The sequence below is a fragment of the Macaca nemestrina genome, chromosome 7 (genome assembly GCF_043159975.1).
Source record: "Macaca nemestrina isolate mMacNem1 chromosome 7, mMacNem.hap1, whole genome shotgun sequence".
Lineage (NCBI taxonomy): Eukaryota > Metazoa > Chordata > Mammalia > Primates > Cercopithecidae > Macaca > Macaca nemestrina.
Genome location: NC_092131.1, coordinates 121,479,836 through 121,502,761, shown reverse-complemented (window position 1 = coordinate 121,502,761; position 22,926 = coordinate 121,479,836). Strand labels below are relative to the sequence as shown.

The following is a 22,926-nucleotide window of genomic DNA, read 5'->3' as shown; positions in this document are numbered from 1 at the left end:
AGAAACTTCAGGGGTGCCTAAATGTAAGTAAGGGAGAGGAGGAAAGAATTGAGCCACAGAGACAGAGGAGTGGGAAGAGAGGTGTGGGGAGAATTCAGAGAGAATGGCCTCTGGAAGTCAGAAACCCAGGGTCCAGATCTGGAATGGTCAGTTCTGTGCTGTGTGGCTTTGCATAAATCACTTAACCTCTAGGCTTTCATTTTTCTCACCTTTAAAATGCAAGTGGTGAGAATTCCTGCCTCCCAGGTTTGTGAGATTCAAAAGAGGAAGGGCATAGAAGTACCACATGAAGTATTTTAAAGGCATAGCATCTTTCCCAGGGCAGGGAAGAAGGGCCCACGGCTTCTCTTTATTCACATTGTTATCTCACTGTCAATCTCTCTTTTGGTTTCTGTAATTACATTGTCCTAATACAACTTAAATTAGAAAGATACAAGAAAACTCGACTCAATATAGATTTCTTTGTTAACTCAAGTACAGAACTTCTCTCAAAAGCTTGATTCCATGATTGCTTTTTCCTGAAGCCTATCACCTGCATTACTAAGAAGGCAACAAGAAGTCATTAATGCCTGGCAACACATTTCCAACTGCACGATGCATCCTATAAGGACAGGTCCAGTCTGCAAGTGCAGAGGGAGACTTTTCTTGGTGAGCAGAGGTTCATTTGAGGCACTACTTTGGAACACTCCTTCTCAGTTCAATTTGGCACTTTCAGATATTCAGCGCCCATCTTCCAACCAAAGGACGTCCTCACAAATTTCTATAGATAAAACCATTATAGGAAATCAATGTGCTCCTGCATTTTCCATTATGACATAGCCGCAATGCCCCAGATATAGGCAGGGGAACCAAGAGGTAATGATTGGAGGTAGAGTGAGGGAGGATCTGTATTCCGTTTGCAAAGTCACAAACACTGCTCAGAGTTCATGCAAATAGGCTCACTAACATTAATTTGCTGGGCAATTGTTTCCCAGTGTGAGCCTTAATTTCTTCATGTGTAAAATAAGGTCGTTGGAATAGATTTCTTATACATCTTTTTTATTTATCTTATACATCTTTTTTATCTTTTTAATTGAGCATTCAACCAAACAAAAGCACTTTGTCTGAATGTTGTCCTCAGCCTTCTGCTTTTATTAGAAAGTTTTGGTTCGCATTGTAAGAAAAGAATGTCTTTGGTTTGTCTGGAGCCGGCTGACAGCTATGTATTATGGGTGAAATTTTGTTAATAGTGAAGAGGCCAAGGTTCTCGTTTGGCTGCAGCAAACAACTTGCCATGTGACTGTAGATTAATCATTTTGCTGTTCTGAGCCCAATTTTCCTGAACTGTAAAATAAGCTAGAGGATACATAAGAAATTGGTAACCTTAGTTGCCCCTATGGAGGGATAAACTAATTACCTGAAGTTCCATTTTAGGAAATTTTGTGCTGAGTTTAGATAAGAGGTATACTCCATTGGATTGGTACTTTTCACTATACCGTATGCTCCTTTCATACTCGATGAATTTTACACTGCACACGTATACCACTTGCATTTCACCTTTAAAATGCAAGTAAATAATTGTTTAAAATGAAAATAAGTTCACAGGCCTAGGAGGTTTATATATTTCCTTCCAGAAACATAGCCCATAATTCTATATGCTGAGAATGGTTTATAGTGTTCCCTTTCTTTATCAGCCTCATGGTTAAATAAACAAGACTTTAAATATTTCAGATTCATAGAAAACTAGGTAAAATGACAAATAAAGCAACACATTCTAATTCAGGATATTAATAATTGTGAAAAGACTCAATTTTTCCCATCGGAATGAAGCATCCGTTCCTTATTACGGACAGTATAGGAGAGGGTGACGCTGTCATCTAATTGCATCTTCCTAACTGGGGAGAGCACTTGGAGGGGCAACTGTGATGTGGCCAGGAAAAGAGCACAACTATCACAAAGACAGCCAGCATGCCATGCAGGATGTTCACTGCAACTGGATGAAAATTGGTTTAGTTAATACAAGAAATTCCATCACTAGCTTAATTTAACAGGAAATGACTGCTATTTGGGACCTACAAAATATTGCTTGAAGATTTCCCATAGGTGTTTAAGCTCTAAATTGTGGAAAAAAATATAATATAAGATATGTGTGAAATATATATATGTATATATAGATGCATATATATGAATAATATCCCAGGATAAAGGAAAAATAAAATTATGCAAGTTGGCAGCAACCTCTCAGAAGCAATGATTTGCAAGTGCTTCAATCTAAATTATAATTTCCCAAGTCTATCACAATAAATTTCCAGAAATATTTCCTGCCTTTTTAATGAAAATATATTGACAGGAATGTCACATCTATACCATAGTGTTTTATGTGTCTTTTGACCCCTGATGTCAAAGCATTCTCTTTATATTTGTCTTACTGATTTGTAACCTGAGAACAAGAAACATGTTGGTTGCTCATAATTAGCAATAGCAAAGAAACTTTCAGAATTCCGGAACTGATCATTTTATTTAATCACTTATTTTATTTAAGGTATGCAGGAAGAAATAGTTGTAGAGCTATTAGGTTACTCACCTGGGGTCACACAGCCATCCAAGGGAAAAGCAGGAACTAGAGCCTGTTCAAGATATCTTATGGTTCCCAAGAGCTCCCCATTTCTGGCACGTGAATGTGTAACCTTTCTGGCCAGGGGAGGATAATTAGGGCCAGCGATAAAGGTAGATTCTTCCACAAAGGGGCTAGGCAATAGAGAATGCAAATGGAAGGCTTTATCCTGGGCAGTTCATGGTTCCAAATTTTATCCTTTAAATCTTTTTATCTTTTTGAACAAGGATGAGATTCAGAGGAGCTTATTGGAAGGAGCTGGACAAGATGGCCGACTATACGCAGCCAGGTGGAACACCTGCCACCGAGGGACTGGGACGACTGGCACCCTCCTAACAGATCTTCAGCAAGGAGGCACTGAGAGTGGGTGGAGGGAAGACACAGAAGCTACACTGAAGTGGGAGGAAGCCGCTGCATGGGGCTACCATGCACTGGGACTAGCTCCTGGCCCCCAATGACTCCAGGGGAACAGGTGAGTTAAACTGGCAAGGAACAACCTGCTTTCACCACAGGCCTCTGGAATCCCGGCAAGAGGAGACCCCTTGACCACCACAGACACTTGAGTTGGCAGGGAGAGCTGCTTGGAGAAGTGGTAGGGGCAGCACTTCAGCCTGGGTGGAGCCCAGAGGGTTTGGTGTGGGAGCATTTGCAGTGAAGCATAGCCAGGGGCAGCCATCCCTTTAGGCTCGACTTGCTGCCATAGCAGACTTTAACGCTAGGGAAACTGGTGAAACTAAATTCTTCAGGGTGGTCTTGCCTGGCATTTGAGGCCAGTTCAACAACCTGAGCACCCCCTGGTTTTCTGGCCTCTCCTGGAGCCCCAGCCTGGCCATGCCTGCTTGCAGTGCAGCCTTGGGTAGCCCTGGGGGCCCGCATCACAGCTCCTGCACTGGCAAACATGGTTTTCCAGTGCAGAAGCTGTGATGCGGACCCCCCGGGCTCCCCAAACCACAACCCCTGTCGACATGCACCAGCCCACCCACTTCCTTCCTCTACTGCAGTTTCCGCTGGGCCCACGACCACCCCCCACCAGTCACTGCTGGTGCACGTGTGAGCAGGCAGATCTTGCCTTCTCTGCCCTGCCAGTGTGCATGTGTGCATGTGCCCTGCCCTACCACTGCTGCTGGTGTAAGTGAACTCAGCCTCCTCCTCCCCACACCATGCCATCATTGCAGTCAAAGCCTTGGCAGGCACAGAGCCCACCAGCCTCATCTTCACCAGTGCCTTGCCCCTGCACTAACACTGCTGCTGGAGTGAAACTAGGTAGGGAGAACAGTGGACCTTACCACACCCTAAGCAGCCACTCCTGCCTGCATGAACTCACACAGAGGGTGTACGCAGATCAGCACCTGCCAGTCTCCCGCTCCCATGCTAACACCACTACCAGTGGGACAGCATGCAAAGTTGCCATTGGGGGTGGGGGGCCCACCTTCCCATGCCATGCTGCCTCCACTGCTGCTGCCAATGGCCACATGGAGGCTGGCACCTGGGTACCCACTAGCACCCTACTGTAGCCAATGAGCATGCACCCTGCTGCACTGCCACTGCGACTACCACTGGCACATGTGAATGAGGACAGATCCCACTGCCACCGCCCTACAAAACACTTTGGCTGGCACCACCCATTGGAGAGTTGTGACCAGCAGTCAGCGAGCACCTTGGCTGCACCCAGCACAGTGGGTTCCTAACTTGAGGAGCCAGAGAACAAAGTTGGGCCTGATACCAATCCCCTAGGGTTAGAGTATGCAGTCCAGGAGTTGGAAGCCTAGCCTTGGCTCCCTGAAATTTTCCAGAAATGAAGCCAGTCATTTGAACTCATAATACAAGGAAACCCTCAAGGTCATCAAACAGGATACAAGAGAGAGAGAAAAAAACAAAACATCCCAAGGACAGCAACTTCAAAGACTGAAGGAACATCAGTCTACAAACATGAGAAAGACCCAGAGCAAGAACTCTGAAAACACACAAAAAAACAGAGCACCTTCTTTCTCCAAATGACCACACTAGCTCTCCAGCCAGGGTTCTGAGCCTGCACATGTATCCTTAAACTTAAAAGTTTTTTTAAAAAGGATTCAGAGAAGGACTGTAGCTGTGGACCCAAGCTCCCTTCAAAGCACTGGCAGGTCAATCGTTTGCAACACAGACAGCTATATATAGAGCTCTGTGATCCACCCAATTATTGGCTCATCAAGGAGTGTGACACATGCCGGATGCTCTGTAGAACCCAACAGAGGGGTTACTGCTCCATGGAAACAACCAAGAAGCTTTGATCGAAGAGCCTGTGTTGATTCCTTCAGTGAACTTCTTGATTGAAATAATCACCTTCTTAAAATAAACACACAGTGAGGTTTGAAGACGGGGCATTGCCATCCAGGTAAGGAACACTGACCTTGTCTCAATTTAGTAGCACTGAAGGTATGTTCATTTAAACATAGATCATGTGCTAGGTACTGGGAGGATATAGAGATGAGCATGAGAATAAACTTTATGTAGCTCTTTTTCAAGCAGGAACTTTACAATCTAGTTAGGATAAAGAATTATCTGTGAGTCTTGGATGGACAGTATGTATCCCAGCACTGTCTAGGGGCAAGGATGCCCTCATACCAACCTTGTCATGACTGTGCTAAGTGGCAGGTCTGATTTGGTTATAGAACTGGATACATCAGACTGTTTTAACTTTATGCTGTTAAATATTTGAGCGTATCACTGTGCACTGTGATGGATATTAATTGTTTATGGCTGTCTAGCACCTATTCCACCTTCTGCTGAAAATGGCAGCCATTTACTTCTCTTCTATGGGATACCGTCTAGGGGGAGGTGGGGTATGTATTTAATTAGATCTTGCCTTTGTCTGGTTGTGAGATAGTGCACACTAGGCTATTGATCCACCATTCCCTGAATGTTAATGATAAGGGAAGAAGCAAAGGGACCGAAAATGCGGGGATCCCAGCATTTGTTGCTGTCAGATATTTGCTATATGCTATTCTGGGGTTTCCTGCCTTCCTTTCTCTCCTGGAAGCAATACTACGTCCTTCCTATAACTTCTCTTTTAATTCAAGCTAGCCAGTTTCAGATTCTGTGAGTGCATGCAAAGAGCCCTAATATATAGGTTAAGATCCCTGTGTACTGAATTCCTCCTACCAAGCAACCTTCTACTTACATGCATGTTTTCAATCTTTCTATTCCCACGAACATGGCACACAAAAAATGCTCAATGATTGTTGCGGAACAAATGAATGAGTAAACCACAAGTACAGAAAAGCAATGATGTGTCACGATATGTGATGTAGTCACAGTTGAAACTATGAAGAGGACAGAAAGCTGTAGGTAAGAGGCAAACCAGGGGAGATGCTAAGGTGGAAGTGTAGCTGTAGCTCAGTTTTGATGGCTAAATACGGTTTGAATGGACGGACAGGGAGGTTGAGGTATGGGGATAAGAATGAGGATGGTATAGCTAAAGAGAAGGCAGTTTTAGCGTGGTTGGAGATATATAGGTGACCTCCTTGGACTAGTCACCTGAATTTCATAAATAATTATTAAGAACCTACTGTGTGCCTGTAATGTGCCTAGAGGGGCACTTGGGTTCAGAGATGAGTAAGACCCAATCAAACTGGGGTGGGATGGAGGAATTAACCTGGAGTATGCAGATAATTATAGCTCAAAGCATAATGCAGCGAGCACTCCAAGATGGGTACAAACCAGCACCCTAGGGTCCTCAAGGGGTTTGCATCTTGAGCATGTCCAATCTGTGATAAAATACAGAGCTTTCCAGCAAGGTTAAGAAAAGACAGTCACAAATTTTAACAATGGGCCTGTGTTCAGCGACCATAGGTTGAATCTTTGAGGTTGCCCATGTCAAGATAAGGAATAAACAGTGATGCCATGTTGGGTTCCTCATGCAGATGTGGGAAACCCAATGAGGTGTCAGGACAAGCTTCACATGGGGGAAAGCCCTACAGGCCTCCAGGGTGAGGGACCCTGTTGAGTAGGACAGAGTGTGAAAGCACAGGGTGCTCACGGGGAACCAAGAGTTGCTGTTAGTCTGGAATAGGGACAGGCACACCCAGAGATTGACAGGCACCTACTGGGAAGGTCGTGACTTCAGGGCTGAGGAGTCCTGCATTAACAATGTTGGCCATAGGGAGCCACAGGTCAGTGGCTGGATAAGACGATGTGTCATTTCTAATAAGGCCATAAATGTGCCTTCTCAACATCCTCCAAAGCAGGAAGGAGCTATTACCCAACGTGGACCTTATAATCTTATTTGCAATTTCTTGACCATATTTGTTAATCTGATATCAGGAGGATGTTACTATTTTTCTGCCAAGGGTGGCTGAATTCTTTTGAAGTTGCAGACCAAAATTGGTAGTAGTGGTGGCAAAACCTTTGCACCGTGGACCTAGTTTTGGGAAATTATGTGATGAATTTGGATGAGGACTCTACTTGATTGGATTGTGAACAGAGACAACTTACAGAGGGTTCATTCAGGCCAGGTTCCTTAGGGCTGGCTGGATCTTTCCCTCCACATCACTCTAGGGGCTCACGTCTAAGTCTGTCAAAGCCATAACAAAAGCAGCACTCCCAGAAAAGGTCAAGAAGCATGAAACAGAAATTTTAATTACAGGCCTGTATGCTGAGAACATAGAGACCTGGAGATAGCTCAGGGGTTTAACGAACAAAATTCCCATGGTGTGGCAGGAAAGCTTTTTTTTGGGTGTGTAGTAAGGTAATACTTTTAAAAAATTATAGAAAAAAATCATCAACTATTACTTTCCCTTCCGCTCCATACCTTCCAATTCTTGTTCATATACCAAGGTAGATATTTTCTTTGTTGCAATGGTAATACACAGTATATGATTCCTTTGCAGTTTTTGTTCACATAGCATATCTTAAATTTGTTTCTCTTTCAGATATTAATTTCATTTTAGTGGCCGAGGAACACACCATCTTAGTGAATATAGCATGCTTTTCAAAATTCCTTTCTTAACACTGGAAACTTGTTTCTATCATAGCTAAAACTGCCACAGACACCACTACGGACAGCTCTCGCAAAATATCTCTCTTGGCTTCCTATGCTGCCTTTTTATGAATCAGTCTCAAAATTCTCAGTTCAGCCCTGAATTGGCAGCTGGTGTGGAAATTTCTCACCTGGCACATCTGGAAAAGAGGGGCTGGTTTGTGATCGAACAGATTTCTTGGTCAAAAATATTGGCCAGCCAGGATCCACGGCCCATTATGAGAAATTCCCAGCTTGCCAGTTCTGTGATCTCTTTCCAGGAGTCGTAAGTCTCATCTTATCAGAACAGAACCACTTCATTAATAATGGCAATCCAGTCTGATCGGGCTATTTTCTTTAGCTTCATGATAGTGTATAGATCTTCAAACATCTTGTGGAGTTCCATCTCTTCAAGGCAAATACAGGGTTGAGGGGGAAACTCATTATGCAAATAATCTGAGATATTGAAGGGCGTTAGAACAGCAAATGGGAAAAGTGAGACTAAATCTAACAATAAACCCCTGAATCTGAGTGCCACAAATTCACAGCAGTCAGCGAGGCAGGCCGAGGTCATGGTGGTTGGCTGAGGAACACTGTGGTTCTACCTTCTTAGCTTTCAAGAATACCCAATCGCTAGGACCATTGACTCCCAATCATCATATGGTAAAAGAGGCCATGAGTATCCAGTGCGACCCCTGCCCCTCCTCTCATCATCTTCACTATATCCATTTGGACACAGGGGAGGCCTGTGACACCAGCTGACAATGAGCCCTTTCCCCAGGGGATCTGGAAAATCTCTACCCTCCCAGGGATTTATAAAGTTTTCCTTTAGGCAGACAGCTGCTGGACATCACAAGTGCAATACAGGTATCGTGAGCTCACCTGGCTTTGTCCGCCCACAGAGAGGGTCAACAGGCTCCAACACAGGCAGGTACTCTGTCCAAGTTCACTTCTTGGCAGGAGGCTGCTTTCATCTTTTCTGCCCACTCAAACGTAGGGATTTGAGTTGCAAATATTGCCAGGTTCACACAGTTCAATTATATCTCCTTAACAATCACAAGAATGTAGAATACACAGTTTAGGAAGCTGTTAACGTAAGCATCTGTCTATTAAATTGCAGATAGTTCCAGGCATCATTGCAGGATAAGTCTTATTAACCAAGGTTAATAATCCTTTCGAATCAGCACAGTATTTTTCCCCTAGGGATGGGCTTAGAAATCATCTATGGCACTTGTAAAATATGTGGATCCTGAAGACGGGCTTCTCTTCCGAAGCTGCAGTCTTCCTGCTGAAATGGTTTGTTAGTGTCTGACTTTGTGTGGTAAACGCCACTTGAAAGGGCTTCCTCCTTCATTAATTGGAGATCTCCTCCCTGGCCATCTCCTGTGTCTTCCATCAGCTTCCCTGCACCCTTTTTATGAGGCTGCAGCAGCTGTGGTTAGAAATCATCTGTTTGCTGCTGCAGGACCAGAGTTTCTCTGTTTTACTGTTTGATCCCCTCTGCAGTGTGCGCTGTTCACTCTTCCATCTTTTAAAGTATGGAGCAAACACACAGCAGGGCCAAAGGGAAAGCAGCCAGCCTTAGAGTCGTCAAGAGGCCTGACCATCAGGCTATTTGGTTTGATGCTCTGGATTAAAAACTGGTTCCTGGTGGATACAAAAGCACATGTTGGAAATGCTTGCAGAGACTTGAAAAATAGCTGCTGCTTAAGGATTTTGAACACTGACTTGGCCCTGCTGTTGACACTGTTTATCTGCACTTTCCATGAAGCCACGTTTTTACTAAGTGAAGATAAACTTTGGTCCAGTTATGGAATTATCATGCATTCTAAATGAGTGTCATCTAAGTCAATGAGGTTTTACTGTAATGCGGAGTGCAAATACAAGGACTGGGAAAAGGTAGAATTAATCATGTGATTCTCCTTGGAGATAAAGGATGGTAAGGCTGTGAGTTGTTTATGGGAATCTGAGTAGAAAGCCCCACTGCTTTGGTCACACACAGCTGCATTTAAGGCAGAAATGTGGAATTGTAGACTAGAGAGAAATTTAAAGATCTTGCCCAGATCTTCCATTTACAGGTAAAAAAAATGAAATCAGAGAGGTGAAATGCTTGTTCAAAGTCACAGAGCAAAGCTATTAAGAACTAAAAATAAAAGTTATTTAAGTAAGATGTTTAGGTGTAAACTGTCTTTTAAAAACACTGCTGTGAAGATTGCTTTAGTCCTAAGGCTTTAGCATGGTTTCGCAGTCCCCTGCACCCACTCTGCCTATCCACAAACTCCATAGAAATGATATAAAATAATGTTTTATAAGCTAGTCACCCTTGTAAACCACATTGGTTACTCTCAGTGTTGAATCTGGGATGGGTCCTTGAAAGATGACAGCAGAAAGCCACCAAGGAAAGCCCTAAGATAGCAGATGGAAGGACAGCTGGGGACACCATAGGTGAACAACTTGGGACAGAGAAATGGAGATAACACTGAGGATGCTCTTTGTCAAAAGGTGGTAAAAGCTGGGGGCAGGAGGGAGCCCGAGAGTAGCAGCAAGAATGCTGTTTTCCTCTAGCCGGAAGAGTGGGTGTAGATGCTTGAACTCGAAAGGACAGGCAGGGCCCTGGGAGAAAAGGGGACACTAATGCCCAGATGGACAGCTGCCCTGGGCACTCCGTGAGCACAGTGCATTCTGCAGGGGTGATTCCTTCATCTTCTCCCAGCCCAGCAGGAGATCCGCTAACTGAGTCTTGGCTAAGAAAATGAGCCTGCAATTAAAGCCAGCAAACATTTGCAGAGAGCAAACCCCATGTAAAAGAGTCAATTCATCCAAACAAAGGAAGAGTTTAATTCTAAAGGAACACATTGACCCTACTGGGACTTCAGATATAATGTGATGGGTGTTGGTTCATGCCTTGGCCATAGGCTACCCTTCTTAGCTATTGTGGGGATGGGGAGCGGTGGCATGGTGAGAGGGCAAGACCACGTAGGAAAAGGGATAGCAGGGAAGCTGGGAGGCAGAGTATTTCCTGCCCCGGGATTATTCTCAGACTGAGCTGATAAAGTGGGAACTAACTAATCAGGGGAGTCCTGGAATCATTTCTGGTGTCCTGGAACTCTCAGAGCCTCATAACTCAACATAGTCACCACTGATATTTAAACTGAAGTGGACCACCACCAGTGTCAGATGGCGCCAGACTTCAAGTGGGACCCGAATGGGCTTGGACTTTGCAGTTGCCGCCTGTGACTATCCGCTGGCCAGCTGCGTAGGTGTCCCCCAGCATGCCCTCTAGAGATACCAGGTTTCTTTTTTTATCTAGAAATAACTACAAGTGGAAGCTGGTAACATAACCCTTTATGAAGAGAGGGCTTTGCTGTCTATGTGTAACAGCTTCATGTCCTCTCTCCCTCCCCTAAACAGCACATAGTTAGGATAGAAGATATTTTATAACTAAGAAGATCTTGGAAATAAAAACATGAATGCTAAAATAAAATGTTCAATAAACGAGCTGAATAGAATGATTAGAATTGAAGAGTGAATTAATAAAGTATATGACTGAACAGAGGCATTCTCTCAAATCATGGTTAAAGGGGAAAAAACCACATAGCATAAAGGGAATGTTCAGAGATATGCAGGATGATGAGTCCAAAGTCCCCCAAATCTACTTAATAACAGTTTTAGAGGAAGAGAATAGAAAGAATGATGGTGAGAAGAATACAAGATCTGAAAAAAAAAAAAAAAAGCTTAATTGTCTACCATCACAGAAAAGATTGAACAGGCCTACTGTTTACCAAGTAGGATGAATTAAAAAACAATCCAACAAACAACACCTGAACAAATTGTAGTGAAATTTTTAAAACATCAAAGACAAAGAAAATTCTTTAAAATTCCAGAGAATAAAGATAGACTATTTGTGTATGAATGAAAATCAAATTTATCTCAGTAACACTAGGTGGAAGAAGACAATGAGGAAAAACCTTTAAGATGCTGAGGGAGGGAAAAAGAAAACTTTTGATGCTTGAATGTTATATCTATTAGATTATCATTCTACAGGGAGAACTGAATATACAAATTTTTAATAGGGGCTCAGATAATTTGCATACATCATTAGGCAATGTTGGGTATTTTATCAAGCAGTGACTCTCAGACTATCTGATGTGAAATACTGGTTTTTTAAAAAATGTCAAATTTACTCAAATCAATACTTTTATACAGTAAAATAAAAATAAATTTTTGGAAAAGTAATTACAGTAATTACAAATTATTGCAAACATAATTCAGCTGTAGACTTGGGGGGAACTTGGTGTTCCCTCTAGAGAGACCAGGTTTCTTTTTCATCTAGAAATGACTACAAGTGGAAGCTGGTAGTATGTGGGCACTTTGTAAATTCATACTGAGTAAATGAATGAAATTGTGACTTCCTGAGAATTGAAACTTGGTTTCCTAACCCTAATTAATAATTACAGTGGTGTACAAACTCATCTGAAAAGGACTTTTACAGACAAATCTTCATGACCTGTTCTTGCCCCGGTTCATCATCACCTCTTTTACACCAAAAGGCCTACAGGGTGTGGTCACTGTTTCTTTTGGTCATTTTGTGTGGGGAAGTTATGGATGTAATGAAACCAATAATTCAGGGCTTAATTCCTTTCATGTTGCTGTTTTTTGCTCTTGCACTAGAGTATGAAATAGATTCCAGGAGCTCCAGCTCTAAGCTTGGAAGAGTCTATATGATTGTAATCACATGGCGATGACACTTAGAATCTAAATTGGACTTCTGTTGTATTCTCACTACTCAATTTACCTTTTAGCAGTTTAATGGGTACACTTTAGGGTCTTCCATTTTGTGTGGAATTAAATCCTCCTCTTCAAATGCTGTAACATCAGTTAAAATAAAACTTGAATAAAATATTGGAGAAAAGTAATGCAGTAAAAAAAAAAAGTACAATAACAAAACAGACACACAAAAATATAAGCCAGCATTGTTTATTATTAAGCCAGCATTGTTTATTATTAAATTCAACATACATAAAATTACTCTGTCAAAGTGCTATGGAAGTTTCTGAATACTTACTCTGATTTGTGAAGTTCTGCTGTTGTAGGCAGGTAGCAGCTGGGGGTCGGCACCAGCCTAGGATAATGACAGTGACCTCCTTATGGAGGGCACAGTGACCTGCCTGAAGATCTACCCAGAGTGAGCAGCAAAGGAAGGACTTGATCTCAGGTCTTCTCCCTCCAGGTCCAGGAGGCTTTTGCTTCTTCTGCATCTTTGCCACTGCATCTACCTGAAACCTGTTTCTCTCCCTTCAGCCACAGAAGGAAGGTGGTCCCTGAGGTGGGCAGGAGATCTCTCCAGACACAGCAGTCAAGCTCCAATTGAACACCTCTTAGATTTGAAATTCTAGGGTAAAGGGATGAAGAGGTCATTCTGCCTTCCCCTACTCTTAGAAATGGGCTCCAAAGGGGCAAAAGCAGTTCAGAATCCATCTTTGAGGAAACATGGAGTAAGTGATGAGGGAGGGGCTTCCAAAGGCAGTGGAAGTCATATGAATGCGAGGGGTAAAGGAAGACCCCAGAGGGGACACCTGCCCACCTGCCTGTACAAATCCCAGGCAAAGCCAGCACTTCTCTAGGGAAGGCAACATGTCCTCAGGCCAAAACCCGGAAATGCCTTGTCAGGAGGAAAGGGAAAAGGGTGGGTCGCCTGGTGGTGGGAACTTCCTGAAGTTAGTTTGATGTGGAGAGAAATAGTGGGAGTTTGAGTGGATGCAGACACATCCTATATGCAGTCAGCAGCCTGTTATCAAGGTGGGGTGAGGACCGAGACTGCACTATGAGCAGTTGGCAGGAGCTGGCCTCTGCAAAGGAAAGGAACTAAATGAATGCTGAAACAGCCCCCATCCCCAACATCTCACCTCATATGACCTTGTGAAGAGAGGGGGGTCTGCCAACCTCCAGTGAGGCCCCAGCCCCCATTCTCAAACCTTCAGTGAATAACTTTTCTCAAGGAATAAGTTCTTATTTGTTCACAGTCAGGAGGCACCACTGTAAAACATCCCTTCCAAGCTAAAGGCTTCAGACATGCAGGCTAGGCACCGTGTCTCATGCCTGTAATCCCAGCACTTTGGGAGGCCAAGGCAGATGGATCACCTGAAGTCAGGAGTTCGAGACCAGCCTGGCCAACATGGTGAAACCCCATCTCTACTAAAAATACAAAAAGTTAGCTGGGCGTGGTGGTGGACACCTGTAATTCCAGCTACTTGGGAGGCTAAGGCAGGAGAATCACTTGAACCCGGGAGGCGGAGCTTGCAGTGAGTCGCAATCGTACCACTGCACTCCAGCCTGGGCAACAAGAGCAAAACTTCATTTAAAAAAAAAAAAAGGTTTCAGATATGCAAAGACAATGTCACTCTGAAATGAATAACAAGCAAGGCACCCATACAGGAATGGTGCTAAGATCAGAAAAAGAGGAATGGAAAAGAAAAAAACAAATGGCAAATGAACATTCCCTGGAAAAATGTTGTCACAAAATTGTGCCAAGTACATGCCATGGTTTCAAAAGGTGTAATGAAGCTGCCACTTATATATAACTGAAGCTTAAAGACCAGATAAGATAGAAGGTGAGGGAAGTATGACCAGACCACAGAGGAAGGTAAAACATGGGCAGGTAGAACAAGAGGAAATAAAACCATAGCAGAACTGAAGTCTCAATTGGAGGAGAGTGTATATCGGTGTAACCTCAAGGGAAGGTAAAATTTCAATATTGACAAATTAAAATTTCATATGCCCTTTGATTCAGCAGTTCTACTTTTAAGGGTTTATCCTACAGGCATTTCCTCACAAATGTGTGAAATAATATGTTCAAGTCTGTTAATTCCATCGACATTTATAACAGCAAAACTTTTGAAATGGCCTGTATATTTCCTCATAGAGACTCATTAAATAAATTATGGTTATCGCTACAATGGAGTATTATGCAACCATAAAACATAAGCTAACTACATGTGACTCCACGTATATCTCAAAGTAAAAAACTTAATTAAAAAAGAATAAGGCAGCCTTATAAATACTGTTAATCTCCAAAATATTATGTTGATGGTGAAAAAAATTAATGTGTATAGGATGTTACCATTGTATAAAAAATAACAGACTATGCTGACCCGCTTTTATTTTGTTAGTCTGCCTCTGGAGGGACATATAAGAAACCGGTAAAGCAGTTGTCTCTGGACAAGGAAACTAGTTGGTTTCTTTTGAATGTTGTAACATTTTATACCATTGTATTATTACCTATTCAAAACAATAAATTAAGTAATTGATTTAACAATAACTGACACTCCTATGAGTCCTCTATGGCCCACCCTCTTCAGTGTCCCCACACCATTCTACACTCCCTGGTCACGCTGAATTATAAGGAATTTCTTGGCATCTGCCTTTCCCAGTCGACAGTGAGACTTTTGAGGGCAGAGGCCATGAGTCACTCATCTCAGAATGTTACAAACATTCTGGAACCAGACTGCCTGGGCTGAAATTCCTGCTCCAGCTCTTCTTATCTTTGCAACCTTAGGGAAATAACTAAACCTCTCATTGCCTCAATTTTTCATCCGTAAAGTGGGAATAATGGCGTGACCTGTCTTATAGGATTTTTGTAAGGATTAAGTAAGGTAAGTCTCAGAACAGATGCCTAGCATGCAAGAAGTTCTAGATAATTGTTAGCTTCTGTTGACATCTCTTCATTCAGATGCAGCTAACAGAGGGGCTGACATATTGGTAGCACTGGTGTTTTCACAGAATGAATAAGATGCAGGCCACCCTGTGATCTGGTGCTAACAGAGCTCTCTTTCTTCTGCTTAGCTGGTAGATAATTTTGGATGATTCAAGCTGTCCACCAATCTGACATCCCTGACATCATGAAGGAGGTAGTTATTTCAGTGGAAACCTGAAGGCGTGCCCATCAGTGCCGACCCTAAAAATATTTTTGTTTATCTCAGGGATCCAGATAACTCCATGGAAATAATGGGACTCTCAGAATGAGGCTTAGTTACCAGACATTCAGATAGAGAGGCCAGGTCTTTATCTGATCACAAAATAGCACCTGAAGCACCAGCAATCCAAGCACAGCATTAATGGATTTTTCTTAAGTACTCTTTTCGATAGAGTTTCCTTTCATTGACCTTTCCTTTACAGGCAATATTATTTAGGTATGCTGAATTGAGATCCAATTCTTTTTGAAGTTCAGTCTAGTGGAGAAAATGTTAGGACAGCATTAGAGAACTCCCACTCTCTGAACGACCTGGTGAAGTCATTTCATTCACAGCACTGTGGCTTTCTTCTCCAATCTGTCAAGTCATGATAAAAAAAAAAACCAAACCAAATCCCTGCTGCAGCATGAGGATATTACAAGGTTAATGTTAAGCTTGGGCTGGGAGGTGCCCAGATAGAATTGCGTGAAAGTACAGAGTTGATTCTATAAACATGTGCTGAGCACCTATTATGTGCTGGGTCTTGAAGTTAGTTGTGGCGACTTGAAAATGAAGGAGATTCATGTTCGGTAATTTTTACAAGAACATCGAACTCACTTGGCAAATATTTACTGAGCCCCTACTGTATTTCAGGCACTGTTTTAATGCTTGGGATATATCAATGACCCAAATCTACAAAAATTCATTCTTTTGCTTTCCAAGTCACTTGAATGTTATTGGATGCTTGGGTGCTGTGGAGAAGAAATAGAAGGAAGGCCTAGATACTTCTTTCCAGGATGCAAGTTTCAACATTCATGTTTCAACAAAAGCAATGATGTCTATAAATTGTATAAGCATTAGTATGCAATTATTGTCTCAAAAAGGAGGAGTCGTCGTTCTTTTTTTTTCTTTGTTTTTTTGAGACGCAGTCTCACTTTATCACCCAGGCTAGAGTGCAGGGGCACCATCTCGGCTCACTACAACATCTGCCTCCTGGGTTCAAGCTATTCCCCTGCCTCAGTCTCCTGAGTAGCTGGGACTACAGGTGTGTGCCACCACACCCGGCTAATTTTTGTATTTTTATTAGAGACGGAGTTTCACCATGTTGGCCAGGCTGGTCTTGAACTCCTGACTTCAGGTGATCCGCCTGCGTCGGCCTGTCAAGGTGCTGATGTTACAGGCATGAGCCACCGCGCCCAGCCCATGGTTCTTCTTTAACAAAGTATATGACTGTCATCACATTTGAACACTGTGAGTTAACAGGTGACTGTAAGTTAAATGGTGATGCCCAAAATGTATTGATTTCCCCACTCACCCCTGTACCAGGACAGCACGTCTCATTCCTCCCTCACCTCATATGTTGAAATTAGGATCTCAAACCATGGACAAAGCTCCTTTCCCCTCTCCACTGTTTCCTCCTTTATCTCTCATTCACGGCAGCTCAACCAAAAAGCCTCACTCGTTTGGAGGCAAAAATTGGCAGCCAGGACAACTGGGGACTCTCCTCCAGACATCCAGGCATCCTTGAACATTGGAGTGGCAAAGGTCTCTAGGAAACACATGGTGCAGCCTCCTCTTTCGACAGCTGAGCAAACAGAAGTCCAGAGACTGCAGAGCCTTGGCCAAGGTACCAGAGCCAGACATGAGAGAGCCGGGCCTGGAACCCAAGCCTCCTGCCTCCTTGGTCAGTACAACACACTTTAGCCCCTGTGTTAAACAACATGGCCCTGTATCCTGCAGAGGAGAGGGAAGCATCAGGAAGCTCTTGTGGCCTGGTGAGTTCTGTTTCATCATGGCTGGACACTCGGAGCTGGATCTCAATGCAGCTGTCCTGTCTGGGACTTCCAGGGCATGATTATTTCCAAGAGTCGAAAGCCAACCTCTCATGCACCAGTCAGGACTCTGGGTTGCCAATATCAGACACTGATTCTGGTGTGCTTGGGAAGTGAAGGAATCTATTGGAAGGATATCAGGAGCTGACAGAATCAGTGGTGGGGCCAGATAATCAGTACTGGAAAATATGCATGCAGGAACTGAAGGAAACTGGGGGAGTTGGGGGGCTGGAATCACTGCCAAGCTCGTGCCACAGGCAGAGGCTGTTTAGGCTCTGTTGCTCCCACCACTGGACTCAGACCATTGTACCCTGGATGCCACTACCATTAGAGGTGGGACGATTTTCAGACTGTCACCAGATTCTTTCACATCGTCCCTGGCTTCAGATTCACAGCCTCAGGCAAAAGCACTGGGTTGGCCAAGCTCGGGCCACTTGCCCGTGCCTGTGCTGTCAAGGCTCAGGAGAAGAGAGGCTCTTGACATTTCACTATGGCAGCTTCCATTGAAATAGGGAGAGAATTTGGAATCTGGGCAGCCAAAAACAAAAAACAAATATCCTCTGCACCTGCCAAACAGGCCACCACAGCAGCCTTTGCTTGGAAAGGCCATTTGCAAAGCAGGAGAGTAGAATTCAGTGGAGTGTGGATTAACTCAAGCTGTAGTATGCTCAGCCTGGCTCCCTGGGCCCAGCCTTCTGAAAGGGACCATGGGTACTGCTATACTCACCTTGGTCTAGAGAGGCCCCTAGTCTCCAACCTGACTCAGGGAAGCTCCTAGACAGCATAGAGATGCTCTGAACCCCAGGCTGTATTTTAGGAAATTTAGGAAGTAACCCATTGGGAGCACTGGACTGCATTCAGAAGAACTCAGTTCTAGTTTCAGATTCATTTATAATTCACAGCATCACTTAGAAGTTTACAATTCCTACCATTTGACCCAGCAATCCCATTATTGGATATATACCCAAAGGCAAATGAATAGTTCTACCATAAAGACACATGTGCATATATGTTCAATGCAGCACTATTCATGATAGCAAAGAAATGGAATCAACCTAAATGCCCATCAATAGTAGACTGGATATAAAAAAAAGTGGTACATATGCACCGTGGAATACTATGCAGCCATGAAAAAACAAGATCATGTCCTTTGCAGGAACATGGATGGAGCTGAAGGTCATTATCCTTATAAAATTAATGCAGGAACAGAAAACCAAATACTGCATGTTCTCACTTATAAATGGGAGCTAAATGATGAGAACTCATGGACACAAAGAAGGGAACAATAGAGACTGGGGCCTACTGGAAGGTGGAGGATGGGAGGAGGGAGAGGATCAGGAAAAATAATGGGTACTAGGCCTAATACCTGGATGACAAAATACCCTCATGACACGAGTTTACCTATATAACAAACCTGCATATGTACCCCTGAACCTAAAATAAAAGTTAAAAAACAAGTTTACCATTCATTCTGGATCTCATTTTTATGATTGGCAATCTGCTAGTATCAATCTCTACCCATTTAACTCACACCAAAGGGTTAGAGTTGGTGAGTGGCTCTATATTCCACTTCACTCCAAATTTGTGTCTCATAAACCTATTGTTGTAGCTAAAGTCCTGCCACTAGTGAAATTCCTCTAGGAATAAATATATCAAAACGTTTTTCCCTAGGAAGTGAAGTAGAGGTTAGAAGCTACTGTTCTACTGCCTGAAAATTGATATCTTAAATGATCTGTGAGATTTATTTCTGCATGATGTATATCCTTTTAAGTGCTTATATAAGACACAGGACAAGTGAGGCTTAATAGAATGAGATCTAAAAAACTCTGGGTTCAGGGTAAAGTCATTAAGTGCTGTCCTGGCAGGTGACAACCCTGGATTACTCAGGAGAAATAAGGATACAGGATTCTTGGGCAGCTCAGAGGAGAATCAGAGTGAGCTGCTAAGCACTAATCACGGGGTACCCATGCCAATGACATGATTTAAAAAATTTGTACTTCTTGCCATTTTGTCAGCCAGCAAAGCAATGTCTTCTCTCAGGATCCAAAAGGCGATTACAGCTCAGCCTTTCAGCCTAGAGGAGGAAACAGTTTTTCTGTGCCCAATTCCTTGTTCACTGGAACAGCCAAGCTTATGCCTAGATGCCAAGATAAAAGTCATTTTCCTTCCTTCCTTCCTTCCTTCCTTCCTTCCTTCCTTCCTTCCTTCCTTCTTTCCTCCCTTCCTTCCTTCCTTCCTTCCTTCCTTCCTTCCTTCCTTCCTTCCTTCCTTCCTTCCTTCCTTCCCACCTTCCTTCCTTCCTTCCTCTCTCCTCTCCCTCTCCCTCCCTCCTTGCCTCCTTCTTTTCTTCTTTCTTCCCCCTCCCTGCTCTCCCTCTCTCCCTCCCTCCTTCCCTCCTTCCTTCCCTCTTTCCTTCCTTTCCTCCCCCTCCCTCCCTGCTTCCTCCCTCCCTCCCCGCTTTTCTTACTTCCTTTTGTTTTTTCTTTCAGCCTGCCATTTTCAGAGTCACAAACTTTTGCTGAATACCTATTATGAGGCTTCCACTTTGCATTTATCTCATCTTCCCAAAAACGCTATGAAACTTCTTATTACACTTTTATAGATGATAAAACTGAAGCTCAAGAGAGGTTAAGAAAATATCTCAAGTTTACCTAGATAGTCAGTAGGTGAGCTGGAGACAAAATCTTTATATAATGATGCTATATCCAGTGCCCTTTCTAATAGTTCAATACATCTAAAATGTACCAAAGGAGATCTAATTATGATGGATTAAAAAGTATTAATGTGTCAATGGCCACAGTCTTCTCCCCTACCTCTATCACTAAAGAGAATTCTGATTTTGCCTACAGTTTTCCTTTCCCCTTCCCTCCCCTAAAGACAGGAGAGAGAAAATGCATAGCTCTACACAATACAGAAAAGTAGAGAGGATGTAGGAGAGGAGAGATGAAGATATGTGTTATGTATATAGAGAGAATTTGGGGGGGCACTGGAGAAAGACGAGCTTTGAGGCAGCTGAGATAAAAAGGGCTTAGAGAGAGAGGAGGATGTTAGTCTCTGAGAAGTTCAAATAAGGGATTTGATTAATGATACATTTCTCTTGGCTGCTGGGCTATATTTCATTGGATAGGACACTTATTGAGACTGGATCACATGGACCTCATCAATTTATTAGGTTTCATAATCAACCTCTGATCCTGCAAGGTGGAAGCCATCCATGTTTCTGGGTTCAGATATTAAATTTAAGTAGAACCCTCCATTTAAAGTGCTAGAGGACCAAAACCAGGTCAAGTGATTCGTCCAAGTTCACATAGGTGGTTTATATCACTTAACAAATGTCTAAAACCATGCCTTCACATTCCAAATACAAAGCTGTTTCTTTTACACCACATTGGGTTTTCACATCATTGCCAATGATATTATGAAGTAAAATTTCGGATCTGAGTGGGGCATCACTAGAAACAGAGGAAAATGTGGAGGCTGAATAGTTTCTGGATGCTGATTCTATTCTTGTCTTCATGATCTGGTACACAGTCTCCCATCTCATCTTCGCTCTATTTCTATTGCCCAGACCAAAACATTTTTTTAAACTACTTATCCTGGGGGTGTGGTACCATGAATTCCCATCATGCCCCAGCCCCTGCAAACTGAATGCCTTGGGTCCATAGATAAATGGTGAATATAATTTAGTATCACTCTGGTGGAGTGAGTAGTGCAGACAAATAACCTTCACTTTTCCCCAGGTGGGCAAGATGAGGTGTACATAAGGATGTCCACTGTGTGTGTGCACAGCGGAAGAGAGAGTCGGAGTTCCAGCCTCTTCCCAGAGAGGGGGGCACTGGAGAGAGCACCTGGCTGAGGTATTACTGTATCTGTATCCACTTGGGGAGGGGTAAGTGGCGACAAGTGAGAGGAATACCTCCCAAGGCTTGAATGAGGGCTTCTGGGGCAGGCTTACAGAAATCAGTAGCCAGGTGGGGAAAATGGCAAGCACTTGAATCCTTTGTGTCTATAAACACCACTAGCCAACTTCTGGCTAGAACTGAGTAACTGTAGGATCAGAGAATTCTACTCTGCATTTTCCTTTTATGCTGTTTCAAATTTTAAAAGTTGTTTTCCAAAAGGGTTATTTCAGAAAGAAATTAAATAAACCTCTAGCCCACCTCAGCTGAACCAAGGTAGGGAAAAGTAGGTTTTTACTGAATCTGAGTTTCAGGAAGCTATGGTTTTTCCTTCTAGAATGTGGTCTCTGTGGTGGTATTTCATGAAGAAATAGGAGAAAAAAACAAGAAAGAAGAACTCAAAGCCAAAGAAAACGCAGATCCCACACAACTTCCTGTGTTAATTGTTCCATGTGGATTCAACTGTTCTCGGTTTTGGGAGAAATATATATTTTTTCAGGTCTCAAATAATCTGCCCCTGAACTCAAAGGGCGATGAGGCCCCCAAACAGCCTTTAGCTATCACCAAACAGGCTTCTTACCCTGGGCACCCTCTTTACTCCTTAAGCTTATGCCCCCTTTTGCCACAAACAATATTGGGACCCAAAGACAGAGCCAGCACTACTTACAAATTTAAAATCACTAGGCAAGTTACAGTGAATCAAACAAACTTCACTCCTACTTTACATTTTCAAATCCATTTGCCCTTACTAGAATCAATTTGAACCCGCCTCACAATAACTTAATAAAGGCAAATGGATTTTAAAAACTTGGGCAGAGAGGAGCTCTGGGGAAATCTAGTTGTCAACACATATCACCCTGATAGGGCATTTATTTAAAGTATCCATTTATTAACAAGTTCACTTTTAAAGTGTTGTTGCCACCCACATCCAGACAGCTGAGGGAGGCTGACACTGAGATCTGCGTCCCCTGATCAGATCTGTGCTTTGATCCCAGGTAGCAAATGTCAGGGAGGAGCTGGCCAGGGAAAAGCCGCCATAGCCCCTGGAGAGGGCTCTGTCCCTGAGGAGGTATGCTCCTTAGCAGCTCTGTTCGGTAACTGGGTAACTCGGTGGCAGGGAAGGAGGTGGGGTGGTGGGGGTGGGGGGTGTTGCTTTCCTTTTGAAATGAGATTCCATGGACTCGAAACTATATTTCCCTCCCTTACCCTTTTTGTGTGTGTTGTTCTTGTGGGGATGCAACGTGCTGTTAATGTGAGCTTTCCCAGCCACAGGGACAGGATCTGTCTAGATGGGGCCACCAGAGGCAGCTGCTGCGTTTCAGCCCCACTGCAGCACAGGGGGTGACACGGAAGGCCTCCATTTCTGATCCATGTATCCAGTAAGATTTTTGGAAACCCATCCCGGTTTCGTGGGTTTGGGGGTGTGTGAATGAGTGAGTGTGTGTGTGGGGGGGGTGGGGGTGAGGGGTGGTCACGTGACAGTCTTTCCAATCTGGATCCCAATTAAGCCGACACCAGCCAAGAGAAGAAATCTATGAGTGAAGTGACCACTTGGCCCTGGCCTTGCAAAGCACTGCAGAGTCCGAAGCCCCAGCAGGGTGAGCCGAGTGCTCCCTGGGAAAAGGAGAGCCGAGGACACCGTTCGCCCCTGCTTGCC

At 43.5% G+C, this 22,926-nt stretch overlaps 1 long non-coding RNA gene across 1 annotated transcript; it reads left to right on the top strand.

Moving 5' to 3' along the window:
* Nucleotides 1-2,488: 2,488 nt before the first annotated feature.
* Nucleotides 2,489-22,338, top strand: LOC139364409 (uncharacterized). Its single transcript, XR_011626281.1, has 4 exons — nt 2,489-4,967; nt 21,111-21,227; nt 21,607-21,768; nt 22,265-22,338. It is a non-coding gene; the product is annotated as an uncharacterized lncRNA (long non-coding RNA).
* The last annotated feature ends 588 nt before the right edge of the window (nt 22,339-22,926 follow it).